We start from the raw sequence: 25461 nt of genomic DNA, 5'->3' as shown, positions 1-25461 counted from the left end.
GAAAACAAACAAAGAGTACACAAAAGGGCATTTCACAACTTGTCAACCATTTACAGAAGATCTAGATTTAGCATTTTCCTGTAATCTTTGCAGATTTTTTTTTTCAGAATCGTCCCCTAATCCCCAAATCTCAAAGGAATATGTGACAAAATAAGTTAATATGGAGCTCCCATGTTCATGTTTTTACTGTCTTGTGCATTTAAGGAATATCTCTCTCTGTCATATGACCACATTCAGAGACCAACAGAAACTGTATGATAATGTTATCATTAAGCTAGATAAAAAAGGAACAAACAGACGCACATACGAGTTTTATCATCTGCTTCTGTCAGCATACTGTGTCTCAACCTGAGGGAAGTGCTGTCACTGTGTATCCACCCACGGTCAAACACAACACAACACAACGAGTGAAAGACAGAGAGAGAGAGAGAAAGCAAGAGTCTACATGTATGAGCGAGAGTCAGTGATGATGCTACTTAAAAGCCCTCAACATGACTCATGCTTTAAACAGCCTCAAACAGCTGGAGATCAAATCTAGTCTGGGCCCGAGAAAGCTGTCATTCCACTCTGAGCTGCTATTCATGACACAAGAGTTTCAATGAGTGTGGCAATAAATGTAGACCAGTTACGCCCGAAATGTACAGCTCTCACCCAAATATGGCTGTTGTAGCTGGCTAAGCTGACTGTGACTCAATAGTTTGTTAGATTTTCCATGCAGTGTCTGTTCTGCTGTGCTCAGGGTCAGTTTTGTCCACGTGATCGGCAAGAGCTGTACACTAGCTGTCTATGCAGGACTCTTTCTGTTCTTTCTGCATAAAAAAAATCATTCATCACAATAATGAAGTGAGATGTACAGAAAGGTACATGTACAGTAACCAATTGCGCACACATTTGACCTCTTCAAGGTTGACAAAGCCCACCAGTGCATGTCAAAAACAATGGGAAAACCATATATTAGTGATTACAGCACTACCTCCTAATGACGCAAGCCAGATGAGACAGGTAAGGAAATGAAAGCACAGATGTCAGCTTGAACATTACATGAGGAAAAATATATCTGATTTGGTATTAAAACTTTAAAAGCTATTCTAGACTTGCAGCTGCTTTTGCAGTGTAAATATACTAAGGTGGAGGAGAATACCTGCCCCAGCTTGTTAAGGCTTTCCCTCTTGTCAATAACAACCAATCAATTGTTTGCACAAGCGAGTATTCCTACTGTGAGTCTGTGACTATTTCAATCATGGCATCACTCCTCACACGCTAGCATTTTAAAAATAGGTCTGGAGATTTTCTATTTTTTTTTTTTCTTTCAACATTTCCCAACAACAGAATTAAGTTCCTAAGAAAGTGACTTGGATGAGATTTTGCACAAGTCCGAGGCCATGGTTCTCAGCCAGAAAAGGGTGGAGTTCTCACTCCAGGTTGGAAACAAGTTACTGCCCCGAGTGGAGGAGTTCTGTCAGTAGTGACCAAAAGAATGAGATTTTGGATACAAGCAGCAAAAATGCATTTCCTCCAAAGGGTGTCTTGGCTCAGCCTTAGGCTACGTCCACACTAGCCCGGATAGATTTGAAAATGGCGTTTTCGTCTGAAAACGCTCCGCATCCACACCAGCGTTTTCGAGAGCGTTTTCAAAACGCAGTCTCAGTGTGGACGGGAGGCCAAAACGGAGATGTAGAGAAAGGTTGAGGAGAGCCTGGATTCAGGACGTGGAATGGATTAAATCCGCTTTTCCTCCACATTGAAAGGAGTCAGTTGAGTTTGTTCAAAAATGTGGCCAGTATTCCTTCTTTGCACCTTGTATGGGAAGTGCCCCATCCATTTCCATCAGGAGAAAGCCCCAGGGTAGACCTAGCTGGCTTGAGAACACCTTGGTGTCCTCCAGGAAGAGTCGGAGGTGACCAAGGAGAGGGTGGTCTTGGTGATTTTGCCTAGACTGTGACCTGGATCTGGATAAGGAAAGGAAAATGAAGGGATGGATGGACGAAATCCCAACGAGTATGTCCTCTGTAGCCAAAATCGGACTCAGCTTATTCTTGTCAAAATGAATGTGATCCAAATTGTTTTTTTACATTATCTTTTGCTATGATGATGTGCACTACACTTAATTAAAAGTGCCCCATTTACACAATATTACCATGAGAAAATTTTGTCTACTAAAAAGTCCACAGTAGTATTTAGGTAGATTAAATCGATGTCTGAACAATCTGACACAGATAATGGTAAAGAAGCTACTTGCAGGTGGTGGAAGTTTGCTTTGAAGTCATTTTGTGGTCTAAACCTAATGAAACACAAACCGAAAAAGAGAAGTCAAATACGAAAGAAACATTTTTAAAATAGATGCCTCAGATAGGACTCAAGTTTACATCTTATTGCTTCAGGTCTTGGGCGTATGCACACCTATTAATGTGGACTTTTGTTCATTCCTATTCATCAAAAGCCAGCAAAATGATATTGTGGAGCAGAAAGTGTATCTGCCGATTTAAAATGCAAAGGAAAGGAGCCCTGGCTGAGCATCAGTATGTGACAAGTTGGGGGGGGGGGGGGGGTCTCTATGGAGTAAAAATCTTCAATGCTGTTTTATTTTGGAGGCAAACGCTTCAAATTGTAGTCTGGCATGTGTAAACTAAAACTCTTTTTGGTTGATTCAGTGTTGGGAGGCATGCCAGGTCATGTTGAAGAACTGCCAAACTGGTGATCAGTCTGTGTGATGACTGGGTTGATGTGGGTGGAGAAAGAGAATAAAGCCAGCTCAAGTTTCACTTCCATTCGTGTGATCTTAGCATCTAATGGGGCCAATAAGAAGATTGTAATGTTGCTATGCTGTCCTCTCTGAGCTCTAAGTGGACTGTACAATGTTTATAAAGTAGTGTTACTGACCTCCAACCCAAGATAAAGCTTTGTTTGTGTTAGTTTACAGCTGACATACTGGTAGGTTATACCAGAACATGCAATGCTTAACCTGGGGCCTGCCTCAAAAGGAGCTCTGAGGTGTGTGGGGATATGGGAGTGTACTTTCTTCAATCTGTCTAATTTCTCAGGGTTTTTAAAAGACATGATACTGTGGAGACTTGACAGAGTGGAGTTTGCCCTGACTTGACTGGTTAAAGAGTTGACAAAAAAGAGTTCAGCTGTGGTGTCTCACAAAAAAACACCACAGCTGAACATCAAGAGGCTTGAAATTTATGTGCTGCTGTAATTATAATGTTTTGAAAACTGGACAGAAATTGTGTGCGTGTGTGTGTGTTTTTATTTTAATGTTTTCAAAGGGACAACATGCGGTCGCTGTTGCCATGGCAATGGCCACAGATCCTGCTCTCATCCTCAGTGTGGGTTCAATATAAACATGAGAGGAGTATGAGAAGCTGGGTCTGAAACATGCAGGAACAATCACCGAAAGATTCCTGTGGGAGGACAAATTAAGTCACACAGAAGGAATGACATGATCACGTACGGGCACAATAACGGGAAGCAGCATTATTACAATGTGGCCCCTGAGACTAAAAAGTTGATTGAAAATGCCTAACAAAAGCTTTAAAACCTTGTCTCTGTGCAATCCCCTTGGCACAGTTGCTTACACTTGGTTGCTTTCTTGTTGCAGTCTAACCCAGCAGTTCAGTGTCTGTAACACTTAAATGTATTAGTGCTTTATAACAGCTATAGGAAACATACCAGATATACACGACTTTTATTTATATTGAAAAAAGACGGGTTTGAAAGGAAGTGTCAGCCATTTTTGAGCTAAAATCAAACTGTGCCCCTAAAGATGTTTGATCAGGTTAAAGAAAATTATACTGGCATGTGTATTGAACTATACTTAAATGATATTAAAAGTGTGTACTAATTACAGTGGGTGCCTGACAAAATATTTTTATTCCCTCATATGCTGCTGATGGAACATGTGACACAGTTGTCTTGTGAATTGTCCAAACTAGGAGCTCTGCTTTCTTAGCAAGACATGGCTGCTTTTCAGGCTCTGGCATGCAGCTCCTTACTTTTTACTGCACAATTTGGCATATTTAAAATCGTAAAATACAAGCTTGGCAATATTTAGTAATTTTCTAAATATCATCAGAAAAGACCAAAACCCATTTCCGTTTCAACCTGTAAGTTACAATTTTGAATATTTATATACAATATAATATAACTTCATACAATATAAACAATTTAATATTTGCACATTCTGAATATCTTACAGTGTGACAGTGTTTCATAACTACTTGCACATTTTAACTACACCCTACCCTTGTGTACATAACACTCGCTTTACTTTATCTATTATTTTTTATGCTCAGAGTTAAGTTTATTCTTTATTTATTTAGTTGTTTATTTAGTTGTGTGAAGGGAACTCACAAAGTAAGAATTTCATTGCTCAGTATAACCATTTGTGTTTTGTGGTGTATATGACAATAAATTTCTTGAATCTTGAATACATATATATATGGCAGTGAAGGAACCCAGTGCAACTTGGTGATTACTTTTTGATAGTATTTGTAAAGCATATAACATGAACATATAAGGCACGTAGAAATCAGATGTGGAAAGCAAACTACTCGAAACTCAAGACCTCCATGACGCCACTGTACCCACTGAGAGAAATTTCACTTCCTGTGTGTACGCTATTTATATTTTCAGTAAATACTCACAAAGCAGGTTCAGCTGTGCATTTGGGTGTTATGTAATTGTACTACTGCTCTCGTTACAGTTTCACGTGCCTGGAATTACTTCCTCTTTTGGAGGAAAAAAAGTCCCTATAATATAAAATATTAAGACTTGTTAAAGGTTAGAGTAAGGACAGGTTTAGGAAAATAACTGAAGTCAGTGTAGTGTCATCTGTGTGTGTGTGTGTGTGTGTGTGTGTGTGTGTGTGTGTGTGTGTGTGTGTGAGTGAGAGAGTGAGTGAGAGAGAGAGAGAGAGAGAGAGAGAACTCAAAAGGCTTTTATGAAATATTCTGAACATATGGCAGCCAGGCCTCTCAGGACTCCAACAAAGAAAGCTAATCTCTCGTTGTCAACTGAGGTACATATAGAGACTATAGAATATGACAGGTAACCTCCCACGCACCCCAAGCACACTCACACACAAACACACACACGCATACACACCACCTTCCCCCAGGACAGCAGGAGTTGTGAAGGACCATGCTGATCCAGGATAAAGCTCTGACAGGGCCTACTTCCCTTCTCTGTGTCTGCAGTAATTAAATGAGTGCCGTTGGTGAGCAGCACTCAGGAAATTGGCCCCAACCAGCCTCTGTCTCTGCTGTCAGTGTTTTCAGCAGGCGGGTACAGGTGGTGGAAGGAGAAAAGATGATGGTTGCAAGGTAGAAAAAAAAAGAATAAATGTGAAGAATAGCGGGCACTGAGAGGCACGAAAGAATGAAAATGGCATGGTGGCAGAAAGTGACAAATCCAGAGACAGTCTAGACAAAGTAGCACGAGCGACATGTCCATCAAGATTAAGCGGGAAATGAGTGCGCCGGGGAGGAAGTGTGAATGTCACAGCATCTCTCCTCTCTCCCGCTTGCTTGTGCATTAACGAGAGCTTTGCAGAGTGATGTCACACGATACCGCGTCTCCATGCTCGGTGCAATTTGTTCTTTCAGGACACGGGTGAGGTGAAAATTGTGTTAAGGTGAAAAGGATCAGGTGTCTTTGGAGAATTAGGGAGAGAAGTGGAGATGAGAAAGTGATATTATGTCAGGGTGACAGACAGCCAGTATGGCCTTAAGAGTCAGAGGAGACAGAAATGGCATTTACTTCCAGTAAACGCAATTGTAAAGCTATGCGGTAAAATACTGCTATTGTAGTATATCCTCTAAACTCTTCTGCAGTAAATAGCAGTTAATAATAGATACAAGGATGCTTTTTTTTTTTAAAGGAGACGACCTTTAAAGACGCAGGTTTGGGTGATAGTTCAGTGACTCTAACATTAATATATTTCAATGTATTTGCTGGTTTAAACAAGTGAACATCTGGTTTTTAATCTATGAGCTTTTCGCTTAAATATCTTCAACTATAGCAACCACACTTTGGGTTTGTTATTACTCAGCAAGCGCTATTATGTCTGTATTTAAACATTAGCATGCCACTACTGTTAGGCGGCTTTATATAAAAGGTTGGCTTTTTTAAAATTGAGTCTCAAAAGCAAAGCTAATGTGGAAGTGGATTCTGCCTTAAATATTTTCCTTATGAGTTCATGGTCTTAATTGGTTTTAGCAAATCTTACTGAATACAACTTCATGTCTGTTTTCTTAGATGATGCTCAACAGTAGTGCAGTACACAGGGCACACTTTACCACAGGTCTACCTTGCTGCTGACAGGTTATTATTGTATGAGTGTGCAATCACTTGAGGTTTCACAATCAGAACCACCTCACACTCACAACGCTTTGTTGGGATCTTTAGAAATGGGACCTCCCTGCTTCACTTATGGAACCTTCCTCAGGCCTAAAAACTGATGGTAGGGGGAAGTGAGTGTTATCCCTACCATTTGCGAGTGGCTGCTGTCAGTCACTATGAAATCGACTGCCAAACCCCGAGTCATGCAGGCCCAGAGACTGGTCAGCAACCTGCTGGAAACCATTGGTTGCTGGGGGAATATGTGTATTCCCAAACCGGTTGGTAAGTGCTTGCTAAAGATTGCTTGCAGTCACTAGGTGAAATTGATCAAAAAGAGCCAAATGTTGCTAGATAGAAAACCTCTTTGCAATTGCTGTGTTCACAGATTGCAGTTGTCGCCCATAATTTGCAAGGACTCAACAACACACTCACTACCTGCCAAAGGAGATGAAGAGGGTTTGCCTACAAAACAGCGTGAAAGTTGTGCCTTTGGAAGCATGTTGGTTTCAGCAGGAAAGCACAGCATTTACTTTGAAGGAAAATGTCCATTTCTAGGTTCCAAGTTTCAGTAAGGTGACTGTGAGTGTTTGAAGACATACAAACCACGGACAACAATCTGCTAAAGAATTTTTTTTTTGCATTACCCTCCTTGTGATTCTTTTCACTCAGAGACAGCCATAAAACACTCACTAACCAGTTGGGGAACACATTTGACCTAACTGCTGTGGTGAGACTACAACACCCCAAAGATGGACTACAATGAGCTAATCTAACCCACATTTTACCCACTGTTCCTAAGTTGTTTAATGCAACTAATACAAAAAAAGAAAAAAAAGCAATTAAAATGTGAGCGCACTACAGAGGTTGTAAAATAAATCATAACCTACTGCATATAAAGTGAAATGAAATGCTTGTGACATTGAGATCGTTGCTATCCTAGCTACTCATATTTTCATTTCCTGTGAAAGAAATTCAAAAAATTATTTTCCTAAAGACTGTATTAAAGCAACCTAGCATAGCATTGGAAGGGCATTTTATTACAGCAATATAATGTTCATAGTTCAGCTGTGGGTTCAATACAGCCTATCACTGGAAGTTCAAAAGATAGCAACAGTTTATGGCATGAAATGGACAATACACTTCTAATTAACGTTTATGTGTATCACTTGTAGGTTATAGTGATTGTTTTTAATGATGGTTGAATAATAAATCGTTATAAATTATGGAGTGACATTTTCTCCTCTCGCTGTCCTCAGTATCTAGAGTTTGCGACTATCTCTGATTATGGCCGCTGAGCAGATACTAACAGGTCACATCACTCAGTTAGGAACCTCTGTAAGCAACAATTCGACCATAACTAACCGTGTTGGAAATCTTTATTAATCTTTACATTAACATTTAGCTTAAAACACCAGTGTGCCTAAGTATAACTTCACAGACTCACTAGCATGACTGACAACTCTACTCTTGCCAAATGTATGTTCTCATCCGTGGGATAATAAAGGTTTATTCTATTCTATTCTTCTATTCTAAAATAAACCTTGGAGCGATCCAAGCAAACAATTTTGACTCCTGGCTCTCCCTCTATATACTATGGCACATTTAGAAACTGAAAGAGCTGGGTCTCTCTATGTAATGTTGACTCTCATGGATACCTAAATGCCAACTAAACAAATAGATCAAACACATCCCAAGTAGAGCACAAAGACAAATGAAATACTTATCACCTTTGTGCATGTCACACAGTTGTTTCAGCTAACACAAGACCACATTAAAGATTGTCTCATGTGTACAATTGACTCGCAATTTTCTGTCAATGTTATTTCAGTCAGAATTTAAAAATATATATAAAAAAGTTGTGAAAGAGAACTTAAAGAGGTGCTGGAAATAGCCTTTCTATTTTAATGGCTCTCACCTGGCCTTTTCCATTTAAAAAGTTACACTAGGCTATCTAGTTTCATGACCGGAAAAGGAATTTGAGGCTGATCTTATAATCTGACTGATGATGTATTCCCAAATGGTGGGCTGTTCCTCTAACTCTACTCTTTGGTTGAAAATGTTCACCGTCCCCTGGGCTGTTGTGCAACCTGCAGTTCATCTATGAGAGTGAACTTGATGGCCCGAACCCAATACCGAGCAGCAAGTGCAAGTCATCATATTTCTTCATATTGGATTTTTTGCTGTTCTAAGGGGCCTGAGGTGTGTGTTCATGTGAAATTAGATTACTGCCTGCAATTTGTACACCCTTCAGTGATGGTTCCAGTTAGCTGGAAGCTGACAGAGGATGTTAATTGGCTTCTTTACTTGCAGCGGCGAGGCTGTTGATCAAGCTTTGGCATGCAACATGCCCTGGGAGGCGAGACATTTTCACACTTCAGGAGGATTTGCTGACAGTATCTGATTAGGCCACCCTCTGCTATCGTTACTGTGATCCATTGTCAGATAAGATACCCAAAACAAAAGACCCAGAATTTATTCCATTTTAATAGGATACATTTGAAAAGGGGATGATGATCAAATCCATCAGTGGACAAAAGAAATGATTAAATGTCAAGGTCGCTTCATTATTGCAAACTCTAAATAACAAAAGAACTGTGACAAGATAAAAGGGTTTGGGATGAAAAGGAAATGTGATAAGCAAGACAGAGCTCGATCTAAAGCCACATGTGTGCCTGCCAACCAAACTTTTGTGGAGCAGAACAAAAAAAGACAGAGGTGTCAAAGGCGGAGAAAAACATAGTATGTTGGATACTGACAAGAGCAAAACAGGGAGAGGAGCTAATCGCGAATAGAGTGCAAGAAGCACAGGATGGAGAAGGGGTGAGTGTTTGATGGATTGTAGATAACGCGGATAATACGACTGGCAGCAGAGTTATAAATAAAGTGAACACAGAGCAGGTTGGCACAGAGCATCGTGTACAGGTCAGGGCCTGGCAGAGATATCGTGCCGCTGTGCTCTTGTTAGAGCAGCTGTCTGACCTGCGCTTGTTCATGTTTGCGTGCAGCTGCTGTCAACACACGTCATTTGCATTAACTGATAATCTCTGAGTCTGTAGGGAAACATTTCCAGCACTGACCTAATGCAGGGAGGTTGCGGCTGTTCACCATATACATGTCTGTTTCGCGCTGTTTGTGTGTGCATGAATATGTGATTAAGCAGATTTATGTGTAGCTAGTTTGAGAGTATTCAGGTGCAAATGAATGTGCGTGTGTTTAAGTGTACATCAGTTTTCTGTATATAATGTGGTGTGATGTATTTGAATATGTACTGTAAATAATAGAACAGAAAAAAATGAATATTGCGAAAAAAAATCATTTGAATCAAAAAGGTAAACTTTCAGGAGGTTGATGGTGGAAAGGCTGGCTGTTGGCAGAGCTCTGTATCAAAGCATATTAATGGGAAGTTGACTGGAAGGGAAAACTGTGGCAGGAGAAGGTGCATAAGCAACATGACTGACCGCAGTCTTAAGAGGATTATCAAGAAAAGTTGATTCAAGAACTTTGGAGAGCTTCAGAAGGAGCGGAGGGAGGGTGAGAAAAAGACCTGGACTGTTGCACGGTGGTCCAAAGAAAGTACATTTTTAATTTCCCTTGGAAATCGATGTCTTAGAGACTGGAGGAAAAGTAGAGAGGCAGAGATGTTTCCACAGGCTGTGATGATTTTTGGGGGCCAGGTCATCAGCTGGTATTAGTGGTGGGTGGTCCACTTTGCATTATCAAGTCCAAAGTCAACGCAGTTATTTACTAGGCCATTTTAGAGCAATTCATGCTTTGATCTGCTAACAAGCTATATGGAGATCCCAATATCCTTTTCCAGCAGGGCTTACTACCTACCCACAGAGCCAGATCTACTGCCCATGTTATAACTGTGCTTGATTGGCCAGAACCCCACAGAGAACCTATGAGGTATTATCAAAATGAAGATGAGAATCGTATGATCTAAAAATACAGACGAACTAAAGGCAATCTGGTATAATAACACCTCAGCAGTGCCATAAGCTGATCGCCTCCATACCACACTACACTAATGCAGTAATTTATGGTAAAAGAGCCCCGAACCTTAGAATGAGCCCTCTCTATGAGTCTGGGATAATTTTAACGCACACTTTTCTTTTTAGTCGTGGTAGCCGCTCAAAGTGCTTTTTACACTATAAGCAGTGTTGGGAATGTTACTTTTAAAATGTATTCCATTACAGAATACTGAATACATGCCCCAAAATGTATTCTGTAACGTATTCCGTTACGTTACTCAATGAGAGTAACGTATTCTGAATGCTTTGGATTACTTAATATATTATCGTGCTGTTTACAACTACGTGAATGTACTATTGCTGTGATTTATTACTGTTACTGAAGGTCCGCGGCTCCGAACCGTAATAAAGGGACCTCTGGCTAATACGGTGGGTTCCGTGTCGGGCTGGTAGCCGAAAAATAGCTTTACTTTGTTGTCTGGGTCAACTTTGCTTGCCAGAGACAGAGAGAGGCGTTGAAAGACTGCTCCAATGGAACTTATTTTTTCCGGAGGAAAACACGAACACAGCGTACAGTTGAGTCTTAATAGCTTACTTACAAATGGGCTCGTCAGGCACTCTTCTTGGCTGCTGTGGTTATTATTATATTTACATGTTTCCAGCTCCCGTTTTTGCTCCGTGACAGCTCGGACTTTTCCTTTTTCTTCCTCCCTCGCTCACAGACACATAACGTGTATGGTAGTCCATTCTCCCTGCAGCACGGACTACACTGCCCATGAGGCTACATTCTTTAGGGCCATGCCTGTAGCATTCTGCCTTTTAGCTTAGCACAACAACAACAACAACAAAAGCGCTCTCTCACCCAGGAAACACGCAGAGAGAGAGAGCGTCACCCTGTAACCATGGCAACCGTAACGCTGCCGCCTGGAACAACAGAGCGTAGCTGTCAAACAAACCCAAACAGTCCTGACCCGCGACAATATGAAACAGGAAAGTACCGCCGTGTAATCCATTTATTTCAACAAAGTAACTGTATTCTGAATACCACCTTTTTAAACGGTAACTGTAACGGAATACAGTTACTCATATTTTGTATTCTAAATACGTAACGGCGGTACATGTATTCCGTTACTCCCCAACACTGACTATAAGCCACATTCACCTGTTCTCATAAGCATTGACAAGGCTTCAAACTACCAACCTTCAGTTTAGTGGATCACCCAGAATAAAAATTTAAGCTTTTTCTTATTCAAATTCTTATTTTGAGATCTAGTAAACTAACAAAAAAACATGCAGGAGACAAATGCTCTTAGCAAGTGCACTGTTATTTTGCTAATGTGCTTAAGCACTGTAATATGTGATCCTCTAAGTGTCTAGCCATGATTTAGTGGGTCATTTTTGTTCATTGGTTAGTGTTGGAACTTTGCTGCTGAATCCATCGAACTGGCCAATAATAAAGGCAGCTTCAAAAAACTTAATTTATAACTTTCTGCGACCCACCTACACACACCCACATTTATATTTACGACATAGCATACAGTGTGAAAACACACCTGCCACAGCAGCCAGACACGACCTCAGTCTAGACTAAATCTGTCATTGCCCCACAAGAACAGGGTTCCTTGTTTCGGTGTCCAGCCAAAGCTGAGCCCTCTGTATTTATGAGGGTATTTCGGCATTAAGTAAAGGCAGGAACAGGTTAGTGGAGCGTAAACCCCCCCCCTTCATGTATAACAAAGCTGTTCTTTGAAGATTAGCATGCTGTCTGCTGCTGAACATTGATTTAGATTTAGTGTGTACTACTGAAATGATCAGGAAATGCAGCCAAAGCAACGTCATAAAAGAATATGTTTTTTGAGTTATTGGGAAGCTGCACATGTCTATGCTTGTTTGGTTTAGCACACTTGTCAGTATATAGATGATAAAAAGGGGAGAAACACACAGACTGTTGATTGTAATTGGCTAGGGCAGTGGCATGCCTCAACTTAAGAAACTCTTTGATTGTGGAAAATCAAGTGTGTTCAAATAGCTCCAATCAGGCAAAGGCTGACCCCCTGCACTGGATGATTGTTTCCAATATGGCAAAAACTGTAAGCTGCAAAAATAATTTCGGAATATAACAGGATGAATGTCTGCAGTGTAATTTGAAAGTTTATATTTACAAGGAATAAAACAACAAACGCATTAAATGCAGATCTCCTTTTTTGACATATAATACTGAGAATAACAAAGAAGAAATGAACAAAAATGTCTGTTACATAATGCATAAATATGCTGTTCCAATTTTCTCCTTATCTTGCCAATGAAGGGAACTTTATTGCACTACTCCTGACTGAACAACAGCATTCCCCGAAACAGAAAGCATCCAAAGCAAACAATGTGTACTCATGACCTCTGGAGAGATTTTAGTTTCTATAAATGATACATAAAAATTTATTGCGGTATTGTATAGTCAAAGTTCAAGAGTTATGTCAGAAAACAACCATTAACCTGTTGTTTGGTTGGAATGGGTATTTAATTTAGTTTCACTAGAATGGACAGCTAGAGTATGAGTACAAATAAGAACAATATAATCCAAGTTAGCAGCTGCTTAAAATGTTTATTAAACTTTGAATTTATTAACAGTCAGGAAAAGATACCTGGTCTTCCAATACTACATTTTCCACATTTGCAAGCATGTGATCTGTCAGGATCCAAGTGATATGTCGTGTATGCAAAACAGCTATAGTCAAAATTGTTTCTTTTGGCATATCTCCCCAGAAATATTACAGGCATCGGTGTGTCTCGGTGATGCTAACAAACCCCACTGAGTCTGTTGGTATGCGACTGACCTGTGCTCAATTGTGGTATTATTTGAGTATCCAAGACTTTGGAATAGAAAAATGTGTCTTTATATAAACTGCATATGTGTTGAACATACTCCAAGACAGCAAAAAGTAGTGAAGAAGAAAAACAGTGCATCCATTCAGTATAATTGAGGCCTTATGGATCATGTAATAAAAGGAGCATGATAATACCTGTACACATATCACCACACGTACGAAGCATACAACCATTCATTAGTAGTTGTCTTCAGAGTCTGACCAGCTAAAGAAATGTAACAGTATGGTGCAGTGGGCAAGAGAAGCAGCAGCATGTGTTTTTAGAAGATAAAGCTTAGTTTTGTAGTGCTGGTCCCTTTAGGGAACACTCAGCATCAAAGAGAGGGCCATCAAGAAAAATGTTACATTAACAATGGAACAAATGGAATTTTATTTCTTCATGGATGTCTGAAACCTGTTGGGTGTCTGTTTTGAGTTTTCACTGAAGTCGAAGTTAAATATGACAGCACATTTCATGAGGGGTTTTTGTTTCGAAACGGAACGCATACCGCATCACTTACTTGGCCATTCAACCACACTGTGTGATTGTATTTATGAAGCTATAAATCCTTTAAAATACCCTAAGAGACTCATCGTGCACACTGTGATATTTCGCACAGGGCTCTGTCCTCCCTATAGCTATGCTGACAGGTACTTTGAAGCACGTCCCCACGTCAACTTCGAGTGACTGCGTTTTGCTTTTGTTCTTGGTAATTAAAATGGATTGCTAGAGTTTTTACCGAGCAGTGCTTTCACACATACATTCCCTTTCTCTAGTGTTGACAGAAGGCTTTGACTTGAGCATTTAAAGGGTAAGAGAGTCAGACGTGCATGTACTGTATAAGCCCTCATGCTGAGTGTTACATTCCATTTGCCTAACCTTCTCTAGTAAGTTTTTGTTCATGATGATAATGGTTAAAGTTGTAGAAATGCTTTACTGCTTATTAAGTAATAAACTAATGAGTGTATATTAGATAGGAAGTGAAATGAACCACAAGTTATAGGTTTTTGGTAAGTACAACATTGGGTAAACAATAAATCATGACACTGTGTAATTATAATACAATTACAGTACAATTAGAAAAAGATGGGGTAAGCATCTTCTCTCTTAAAAGAACAGGGCAGCACGGCTGAGGTTTGCATCTGAACAATCACAAGACTTCTGCAACAATGTTTACAGATAAACCCAACATGGAGATGTGCATCCATACTGAACAGCATACTAGCACAAACACTTAATTGTCAGCACGGTGGTGGAAGTATGATAATTTTGACTTTTTTTTTGTTTTTGCATCCACAGGACCTGAGTAGCTTGCAGTTATTGAACCAGCCAACTCGTCTGTATACTCTTCAAACATGAGGTCATCTGTCCAATACCTAAAGTTCGGCCTGGGTAACACGTTGTGTTGTAATCTGAGGTTACCGCATTTTAAGACCTTGTAAGGTCTAGAGAGTTTGTTAATTTTTCTTATTCTTATTCCCTAATATGTAAAAACTTCATGACTGAAGGAGGCTATTCTTTCTTTGTTACCATGACTGTATGCACTTCACATTGATATTTAAGGTGTCTTGACTGATTGTCTACAGGAGTACTGAGTAATATCAAGACCCATGTCAAAAAAGAAGGCAGTAAACAAACCAATGTTTAAACTGTAATATTTAATATTAGTAAGTAAAAATACTCTTACTGAATTTCAAATAGCAACTACTTGCACTGCGTGTTAAAAAAGTAAGATAGTTAATGGAGTGTTACTGCCTAACACTGACCTTGATGTGCTGCTGGCCCCTGTAAAAGTTGCTCATCTTATTATGTGTACTGCAACACAGAATGACAAGATGACCTAGTGGTTAGAAACATTGGGCCATCACTAAGTGATCTAACTTACAATCCTTGTAACAGCCATTGTCCTTCAGTATTATGGGGAGACCTATTAAAAGGAGCATTAAAACTAAACTGCCTGGACTGCTAAATAGATGCTATCAGAGATATGTAGGCTGGGGTCAACCTTGATGTATAATTTCAGTAGCTCTGCAAAGGAGCGCAGTGACAGTGATGGATAACCCAGGGATAGAGTGAAGGGGAGAAAAGATGATCCGATGGACGGAGAGAGAGGAAGAAAAGCAGCGGTTTCAGGCAGATATGCAAAAAAAAAGCAGACATCAAGAAGGGGAATGAGACAAAAGCCACAAAGGGAAAGGCGAAATTAGCTTGAAGCAGAGTAAGTTGAATCAAAGCATCCAATTCTCATCTGTAGCCATTTTTTCAGAGAGCGCTTTGGATAGGGATTACATAGGGAACAGTGCCAGGAAGTCTGAGAGAGGTAGAGAGACACAGAGAGAGAATGGCAAAAGAGAGGGGTGCTGACCTACTTTGAATGGGAATTCTAACACAGCACCAGAATCATCGAAGCAGAGAAAAAAAAAAGAGGAATTGAAAAGGAGAACGAGATGACAGGAGCTTCTTGCTACAAGAGGCTTTTCAACCAAATTTAAATTCGGTAATAATTCTACCAGAGACTCTGCTGTCCTACACTGGCCTCTGTTTAAGAGCAGCTCTTTGAAATCATCCAACTTTTACAGGATTTCTAGGGACTGCTGTTCAAACCAGCACTAACCAGTCCACCTTCACAGTTTGTCTCCCTCTGGCTTTAATGCAAGTAACCTATAGAGAGCACATTCATCTTGTGTCACGGTGTGTTTGAAGCCTTCAGTTTGTTTGGTTCCTCCCATATATCTTATATTGTAAGAACCATAATTCCTAATCCATTTAAAAGGAAATGTCATATATTTAAAGGGCAGGGGTTTAATAAAAAGTTTGAGAAATGCTGGGAAGGGAAACATATACACAGGGTCAAAAAATCATTGACGCATTGCAGCTACGCATACAGATGCACACTATGCACAATAAAACAAAGGGCAGAAAGGACTAATTCCATCACCTTCTTGTGCCACATTGACATATGACATTCAAACAACACAAATAGAGAATTGTCAGTGTGAATCTGCACACACGCATTGTTTCTAATTAGTAGTGCAACAGCAGCTTTTAACCCATACTGTCGCCTAGCAAAGTACAAGGCCGTATGAAACCGAAATTATATTCTTCACTTATCAAGTCCATTGACAATACTGTTCTTAAAATGTATCTACTGTTCGCCAAAGCATCAGAAATCAACCAGCTCTCATACATAATTGGTCAATACGATGCCTTTACAGTCATTTAAGTGAAGTCTGAGATTATATCTGAAACTGTGTTAAAGTACTCCACTGGATGGAAATTAATGTGGAGATTAATCATTCTTTTCAAGAAATCAAAAAAGGCATTAAGAACCATGAAGTCCATTTTGAGAGTTCATTATTTCTAAAGCCTAATGGACACATAATGTACACTAGATCACTGAGTTATGAAATCCTCATTTTTACTTCCATCTTCATGATTAAAGGAAAAACAGAATTATATCATTATTACTCCAGTATCCTTGCTAAAAACTAGTGTTTCCACCTACTTCACTGGCAATTAAATCTTTCCAGACAATGTTTCATATGTGGCATTATAAGTTGATATGGACTCCAGCTCCCTGCATCTGACTCATGCTTTGTAAATGCCTCGGTTTTACACAATTATATCCTTGAACAGATGATTTATATATTTACATTAGTTTAAAAACTAACCTGAGATTATTTTTCAGTGTTTTTTTTTTAGCAAACCTTTGTTGTCTCCAGCGTGCAGATGGTCATGAAACTCTTGGCAGCAGGTCTCATCTGCTCCCCTGAGTAAGTAGAGGGGATGAGCCTGAGATGGTGAAGAATAGTACAGGGTGTGCTCGCTGTGGATGAGTCACCAAGTGCCTCAAAATGAACAAATACACGGACACAGCACACTGAAGTACAGCCACGTACAGTAACAGATGGGAAGCTAAAATCAAAATATAGATGTTACATCAACGTACATACACAATTTATTCAGTTTGTGGGTCTAAATGTGTTTAATTAGAGATGGAAACATTTCTCTGTGAGGTTAGGCTAATGTGCGATTTAACATTTAATGGCTATTTTAAATGTTCACCATTGAGTTTATACAATTGGTTCTGCTAAAGTTGTAAATTAAAAAAAAAATTAAAACAGCCAGAAAGCCCTACAACTTTTAAAACAGCCAGTCGGTTCTAAACGCCCATATGCTGCAAAAACATTTATTAGGTTGAAAATAAGCTCAGCTGCATGCTAGCTCACCCTTTACATCTCCGCCAAACAGCCTCTTTGCAACACATACACACACAGGCTCATTTTCATAAGCTCTCGCCCTAAGTGTGTGAAGCTTTTCCACACACATTTGGCACTCTAATGTAATTGTCTCATAGATTGTCTGCCCTGCCTGTAGCAGACTAATGTGGAAACTTCTATGGTGGCTGATAAAAAAAATCCCCCTCTAGTGAAGATGCTCATCAGTGTGCATGTGGATGGGGTTGTGTAAGAGAGAAAATGAAAGACAGGTGAAAATGAGCATCGACCACTATTCTCGTGAAAGCAGATCTCTTTCTGTGCTAAAGATTTCTCAGCCCTATTTCCCCTCCACCATCAGGGATGTAAAGGTCTGAGTGGAGGAGAGGATGATGTCATGCTTACAATCGATGGAGCACTTGATGTGATTTCCGCTAAATATATTAGCATCATACACCACAGGAGCCTCTAGGGTAAAACCAAGAGGCAGCAGGGGGGATAACATGACTAAGTCTCCTCCCTACACCCATCAGCACATGATACATCAGCCAAAGGTCCATATAGCCATGCATGCATTTGCTATTATTATGTTGTCACTGTTGATAAATCAGTATAAGCTGATATGACTTGTAAAAAGCAAAAAATATAAAGAAAGAGTCACCTCTCACCTAAAGAGAATAAAAGGGTTAACAGCCTTTAGAACTCTTGGGTGTTGACGTGAATGAGATAAAGACATCAGATGCTTCAGAGCAGGCTGGACCCAGGCAACTATTAGATGCCTGGGCCCAGTGGGAGGATAGGATGCATGTGAGCTCATTGTTTGTCTGTGACTTTTTTTTTTCTTTTTTCATGTGCTGAAAATAAAACTGAGTGTGAATGGAACAGCAACGAGTAATGCATCATAAGCACATGGCTTTGTCTCAGTAGGAATCTTGGCATTGACTGAAAAAGATTTTCATCATCACTGTGTTGTGTGAATGGTCTGAGCATGTGTTTAGGGCGTGTATGGTTGTATAATCTCTGGCAGACATACACACAAATTATCAAGTTTCTTGTGTTTTTAGCCACACTAGCCATGGAAGTACGACAGCAGGTTGTGATTTGGTGCATAGGAGCATGAACAGAAAGATTGTCATGGTTTCATATCCCTATTTTACATATAATTGATGATATATGTTTTTAAATAAACACAAATAGAACTATTAAGAATACACAGGACACATCATGGACAAAAATGATTCTGAGAAGTTGGAGGAAGATATATCATTGCCAGTGTAAGCTACTGATAGGACCAATGGGTAGGCCAGATTAGTAACTGCTAGGCCTGTGATGGAAAAAGAGGAATCAACTACCCGCTGGATGAGTTCTGAACTTTGTTGGGTCTCAAAGTTGGGTCTGGGACTCTCCACCATTTGACCCTAGAACTGAAGAAGCTTCTCGGATGAGAGGTGAAACGTCTTCAAGCAACTTAAAGAAGTCCAGATGCTTTTCTTTCCTAACTCCTTAGACTACGATGACCTGGATGACCGAGAACCTTCACAGGCAACTGTGTTGGGTGCTTTATTACTAAAGCTGGCAACCTATCGAGGTTTCTCATCTGAAATCACGTGTACATTCTCATGAGTCATCGACCACATTGTACATGATATAGCAACCAGTTGGTAGGAAAAAAATCTGTATTCCTCAACTGGTTGGCCTTGGTTCCTCGAGGCTGTTGCCTGTTTCCAGATGAAATCTGTTCCAAAGTGATTGCTTTGGATGATAGCAGATTACCATTTTTGCCTGGAGTTTCTAATGTTTGTCTGTAAATACTTGTTAACTACTAGCCCAGTAGTATTAACACTTGAAAAAGTGCGACCTAAACCAGAAATAAGAAGGTTTGCCTTCAAAGTAAAGGTTGTACCTCAGCGCCACAACCGAAAAAGATGCAAATGTTTACTCCTAAGGTAAATATTCTCATATTCTCACTATAGCTCGGACAGTAGCTGGACAGGGTTTGAGAAACTTCCATTCAAACCGAGTACGCACCAATATGCTAGCAAATAAAGCGAACACAAGGTGGTTGGGGAAGATCTGTTTTCCATAGCAACAGATGGTTACCAGGTGGTCATTGACTGGTCTATAGGCCTGCATGACTGAAACTTTATTTTTCCTGCAACTGACATCATAATCCAGCGACCACTCACAACCAGTCGGGAAATACATAATTTTCCCTCACAACTGATGGCTGGCAGGTGATTGAGACTTGTCTAGGTCTGTGTTACTATACCTGTATTCACTTAATACTACACTGTCGACATGATTGCCAAACATCCAAAAAAGAATGTGTATGCAAAAACCTTATTTGACTTGGCTCATCCTTAGCATAGCAAGGCTAGTCATTTACTGGATGAGCTACTAACTTAGCTGGACATTAGCATTCCAAGGCTAGCGATTAGCATGACGAAGCTGGCAACCTACAGGGATGGCTAATTACATTATCTTAAAACGTAACCGGTGTTCTTCATTATTATTATTATTATTATTATTATTATTATTATTATTATTATTATTATTATTGTTGTTGTTGTTGTTGTTCTCTTGTCTTTTTTTTTTTTAATTTTTTTTTTATAATTTTTTTTTTTTTTTTTTTTTTTAAAAATTTTTTTTAATTTTTTTTTAAATTTTTTTTTTTTTTTTGTTTTTCTCTTGTCACATTAAAGCTAAATACAAAACTGCCACCAGGCGCATTTGTGTTTCATGGAATACGGAGCATAATCATTCCATCGAACATACAATGTGGCAATAAATTGAAACTTAAAAACAGAATCCTTCAATTTTTTTCTTTCTCCTCCCCAGAATATTCCTTTTCCTTTCTTGACTCTTTGGCATATACCTTATTTGATCACGACGGTGCACATCATGTACACATCAAGCGATTATTTTCAGCCATTCTCTCCTACTAATTGAAGACTATGTCACATGTGGCCTCTAGGTGAATTCTGACAGTTTTGGTACAATAAATTTAATGGGAAGTGAACTGGCCCCTGGAGCTTGGCTCTGATAACAGGCATTTCAACAGTGGCATGCTCATTGTGAGCTAATATGTTTGCAGACATGTTTGCAGCTTTCAAATGTGGATTGTCACAAAAACATAACATCACGAATAAACTATAAATAAGCATACAAAAATATACACATCACTTATGTTTAAGATTTAATGAGTTGGCGAGAATGAGAATGGAGTCATAGAGTCAAGACAATCAATGTTACGAGGATAAGATTGCATCATAAATGACTGCGCCCAGACAAAATTGGAAGGAAAGGTATCCATTAAGTGAGTGTGTATAATAAAGACTTTCTATGTGTGTAGAAATGCATCCATTTCACATAGCTAGCGTTGCTTGCACAATGTTTGGAGATGCTTATGCTTTACTTATGTAACTGTGTGGAAGAGGATCAAGTGAAACTATGGTGGATTTTGACAGTAAAGCCTAGATTGGCCAACCACGAGTCAACAATGCCCAGAGATTACAGCGATCAGGAGTCTACTGGCATCCCAATGTCACCCAGCTTGTCTTAGCTATAGGGATAACTGGGGGTCTGGTTCAGGGAATATGGGATTTACACTCATAGCAGGGAGGAGGTGGCCATGACCTCTCATGAACTAACAGCTGAGGACTTGAGTGTGTCTGTTTGTGCGTGAATTAACTTACTGCATTCAAGCCTGTACTTTATGTGCTGCTAGTCCCCATGCACAGAGGTCACTGAGTTTGTTGCTTTGATACCTATAACCTTTCACAGTATTATGCAGAATGTGTCACACTTCATCAGGCCTAATTGCATGTGGGAGAACAGTTTAAAAGCAAAAAAAACCCCCACGACCTTCATGGTGAGTAAGTTCCAGTTTCCTTGACCACAAACACGTCCCTATGTTCATGGAATTGCATATGTGCACACACGCCTGATTTATGCATGCAGTTTTGTGTATACAAGTGGCCACTATGTTACAGTCCATAAATCAGCTTAGTGAACAGAACACCTTCATGATAACAGTGGTTAGATTATTTACTTTCAGCAGGTAGAAGAGAGCACTTATAGACAAACTTCCCTTCAGGCTTTCTCCAGGCTGTTCTCATCTCAATGTATGCTCCAGGTATCCAATGACAGAGATGTTAGTAGCCAAATGTTAAGCAAATTATGTTAGATCGGTTCAGTTGATTCTTTTATTACATTTTACCTGGAATAATGTACATCTGCTTCATTTCAGTAAGCTATTACTTTAAATTGAACCCTCGCTATTAAGATAAATGATCAGTTAATAAGAATTTATAATACACAACTGGGTAATTATGTTAAGACATAAGCTAATCTTGGTGAAGTTAATTTCTGCTTTCAAGCATGAAGTTAACAAATTAAATAATTGCACTGCACCTTAACTTTTTTAAAAACCCTTAAATTTTGAATGGTAAATTGTAAACATGTTGCACGACAGTACTCCGCAAAAATCTTGAGCCACCCTTCATTTCTTTACATTTTGCTTCAGAGCAATCTGATTTTCCTGTACATTTTTTTAAAGGATAATCTTGAGTAATAGTTTTCTAGAAGTTTTTCTTTGGATATTAGCTGCTTGTTCACTTATTTTCAGTGCAGTCCTTGTACCAAACAACTTCAAGACGAATGTTTTTTGGGTTTTTTTTAAGCCACTTAACACTGCCCTATGAATCACTCAAGCATAACAAAGCCACCTAACTAACCAATGTATGACTGTTGCGTCTACATATAACAAACAACTTGGCAAAACCTGCATATGTGTTTAATATTATGCCTTAGCAGCATCAGTGGCAAACATTCAAAGATGTATATACCATCCGCAGTGTTAAACTTGGGCATAAATGGAATTTTTTTTTTGTCTATTTTTGCTCATATCGTGTGCATACTTTCACTTCTCAAATCCTCTTGATACCCTAAAAATAAAACGCATGTTGGCTGAAAATGACCACAAGCGGTCATAACATAGCCAGCTTTAGTTCTCCAATTTTGCAAATCAATCCTTACAAATTAAAGACTTTTATCATAGATATTTAGCATGATACCAATACAATGCACAAACCAATATATAAATGCTATGCTAACTACTTTACCATAATCCGCATAAGGAAAAACAGTGTTTTCAAATATTTCAACATAAAGTGCAATTAGCTCTGAGGGCTAAGAAATTATTATTTTAGAAATCCTCCTGTGCACCATGATTAGAGTTGACTGGTTAAAACTAGATTTTCCACTTCTGTGTAACAACAGCTAATTTTTTAGATGAGTCACTACACCCTGCTCTACCACCAAATTATGGTTTAAGGGATGGTATGCCTTTAAGGTTAATTCACCATTGTCCACTGCTATAAAGAGATAAGTACAGTTTGTAGTGTATCTTAATCTTGGGTGCTGACCAGAGAGGTCAATAACAGTGTGGTCCAGCCACAGGGCGAGACAGTGAACACTGCCTTTCTTTTCAGACTGCGAGGAGACATCAACAGGACCGATTGTGCTGCAGGGATTGGTGACATCATTCATTCTCTCAGCAAGGCAATCTATACACACAGACACATGCAAACCCATCCGAGTGGCTCTAAAAGGAGTTTCTCACAAAGCAAGAGGTCAGAAAGTCCAGTGGGTATGGGCGGGTGGAAAACTCCATTGACCTACATCACAGACATAATCAACAATGGTCATTTGATTAGTCTTCACAACAACATACACACAGGCCTACTACCACTTCCCAGAGAACATACTACACAACCTGCATCTGTCTTGGATTCATAATGGGCGGCTTGTTGTTAGGCATCTCCACCAACCCCCGCAGAACTGTCTTCTGGGGATTCACCACTTCAATGAGCCTCTTATATCTGCAGAGGGAGACAGCCAGTGCCAAACAAGACTGGCACAGAGAGGGAACAGCGTAGGCACGTGGGAAAAGCATGGGCAAACCGTGGCTCATCTCGTGATTCAGAACAATACGTTTTAAATGGGGAAGCTGGCAGACAGGAGACAAAACTGATAGAAGAACAAGACTGAAAGGCTATTTTATGGTCTCCTGTAACGCTCTGCTCATTTTACAACAGGGAGAACAAAAGTTAATGGGGGAAAAAAAAATAAAACACTAAAAAGTTGTTTTTTGTTCTGTTTCTTTTGTGTGTGTGTGTGTGTGTGTGTGTGTGTGTGTGTGTGTGTGTGTGTGTGTGTGTGTGTGTGTGTGTGTGTTATCCAAGGAAGACAGTTTAATGTAATTAATTTAATTAGGACATTTAACTTTTATCCATCCAGCCACCCATTCGCTTCCGCTTATCCTTTTCAGGGTCATGGGGTTCGCTGGAGCCTCTCCCAGCTGTCTTAGGGCGAGAGGCAGGGTACACCCTGGACAGGTCGCCAGTCTGTCGCAGAGCTAACACATAGACAAAGACAACCATTCGCACTCACATTCACTCCCGCATTCACTCCCGCATTCACACCTATGGGCAATTTAGTGTTTCCAATTAACCTAACTCCACTAACTGCATGTCTTTAGACTCTGGGAGGAAGCCGGAGTACCAGGAGAGAACCCACACAAACACGGGGAGAACATGCAAACTACTCATTAGCCAACTCATTAGACTACTCTTTAGACAACCAGAAATTTTGATCAGTAGTACCTGGTGGTGCTTTGTAGTAAAAATAAATAGCTTAAAAACTAAAGAAAATACACAATATGTCACTAAATGTTGCACTTGAAAGACCAGAAAACAATCAAATAGCAGTCTTATATTAATTATAAGGAACTGTCAGTCTTAGCTCAAAATAGCTTTCCTACCTTTGCAAAGCAAAAAAATAATATAACCTAGAGTACAAATTTACTGAATTTTTGATATTATTATTATTATTGAAATAGTACATAAAAATAGTGACAAAGATAAATACAGTGAAAAAAATCATGTTATTCATCTAATTTATTTGCACTGGGTTCATTTCAGATTAAAGCGAGAGCCATTTGGCTGCAAACTGCTGTCATTTACAGCCACAGAAGTTTCTCATTGTTCTTCTTCACACACAGGAAACAGTGTCACATCTGTGTGTGAGGAGGAAATAAAATTAAATCTAATGTGATTTAAAAACGTTAGTTATTCAAAACCTTTGAAGATAAATATTGCTAAGTGCTTCACACCAATATACAAGTGAATGTCATCTGCATAGCAGTAAAAATAAATGTCCTTAAAAGTCCTCAAAATGTGCTGAGGAGGGGGCAGATACAACAGAAACAATAAAGGCAACAAAACAGAACCCTGTGGCAACGTGCAGGCAAGAAGAGGACCTGTACTTAGAAGCAGCCACAGAAAAGGATTGCTTAGAAAGAACCACTCCAAAGCAGACACTGAACACATTCAGATTTGCTAGTGAAGGTTTGTTTGAAATGACATGTGAGACATCATATGAGTCAGATTTGAAATTTTTATCCCTTTAAATGTGATCATCCACTGTTATAACAGCATACAGATGTCAAAAATAGGCAAAAGCACACAAAAAGTTCACTCTGCAGAATTACTTAGCATCACACATCACATTATGGATGCAGACACCAAAGACATGTTGGACTGTTTATTATTATGTCACCCAGGGTCACAAAATGTCTGTCTGCTTGTAAATGCAAATCATTAAGTCACGTGAATGGGATTTTTGCTTTGCTATCTTTGCATGCTCTCAGCGTTTGACATGGAAGAAAAAATGAAAGGGCAGGGAGTCTGTTAGAAATGCACACAGGTGACTGGAACACCAAGGACTGTATGCAAATCAACAGAGCCAAACTAATGAAAGCTGATGATGTTTGGATTTCACAGCATAGCTTTCTGTTTCTTATCTGTTAGATTGCACTTTGTGTACCATAGCAAGTTCCTCTGATAATCCTTGCCGTCCTGAAGACCGAGTGTGCGATTATGCGTGTATGCTAAGGGTTTCTTCATGGGTGTATTCAAAATGAATTTTATATTTGCGTGTGTGTGGCTGATAAGCGTAAACACGCCTCTCAGCCTGTAGCATTTGCCTACCTTGATTACATCTCTGCC

The sequence above is a fragment of the Pelmatolapia mariae genome, linkage group LG17 (genome assembly GCF_036321145.2).
Source record: "Pelmatolapia mariae isolate MD_Pm_ZW linkage group LG17, Pm_UMD_F_2, whole genome shotgun sequence".
NCBI classification, from domain to species: domain Eukaryota; kingdom Metazoa; phylum Chordata; class Actinopteri; order Cichliformes; family Cichlidae; genus Pelmatolapia; species Pelmatolapia mariae.
Note: the sequence above shows the minus strand (reverse complement) of the source record.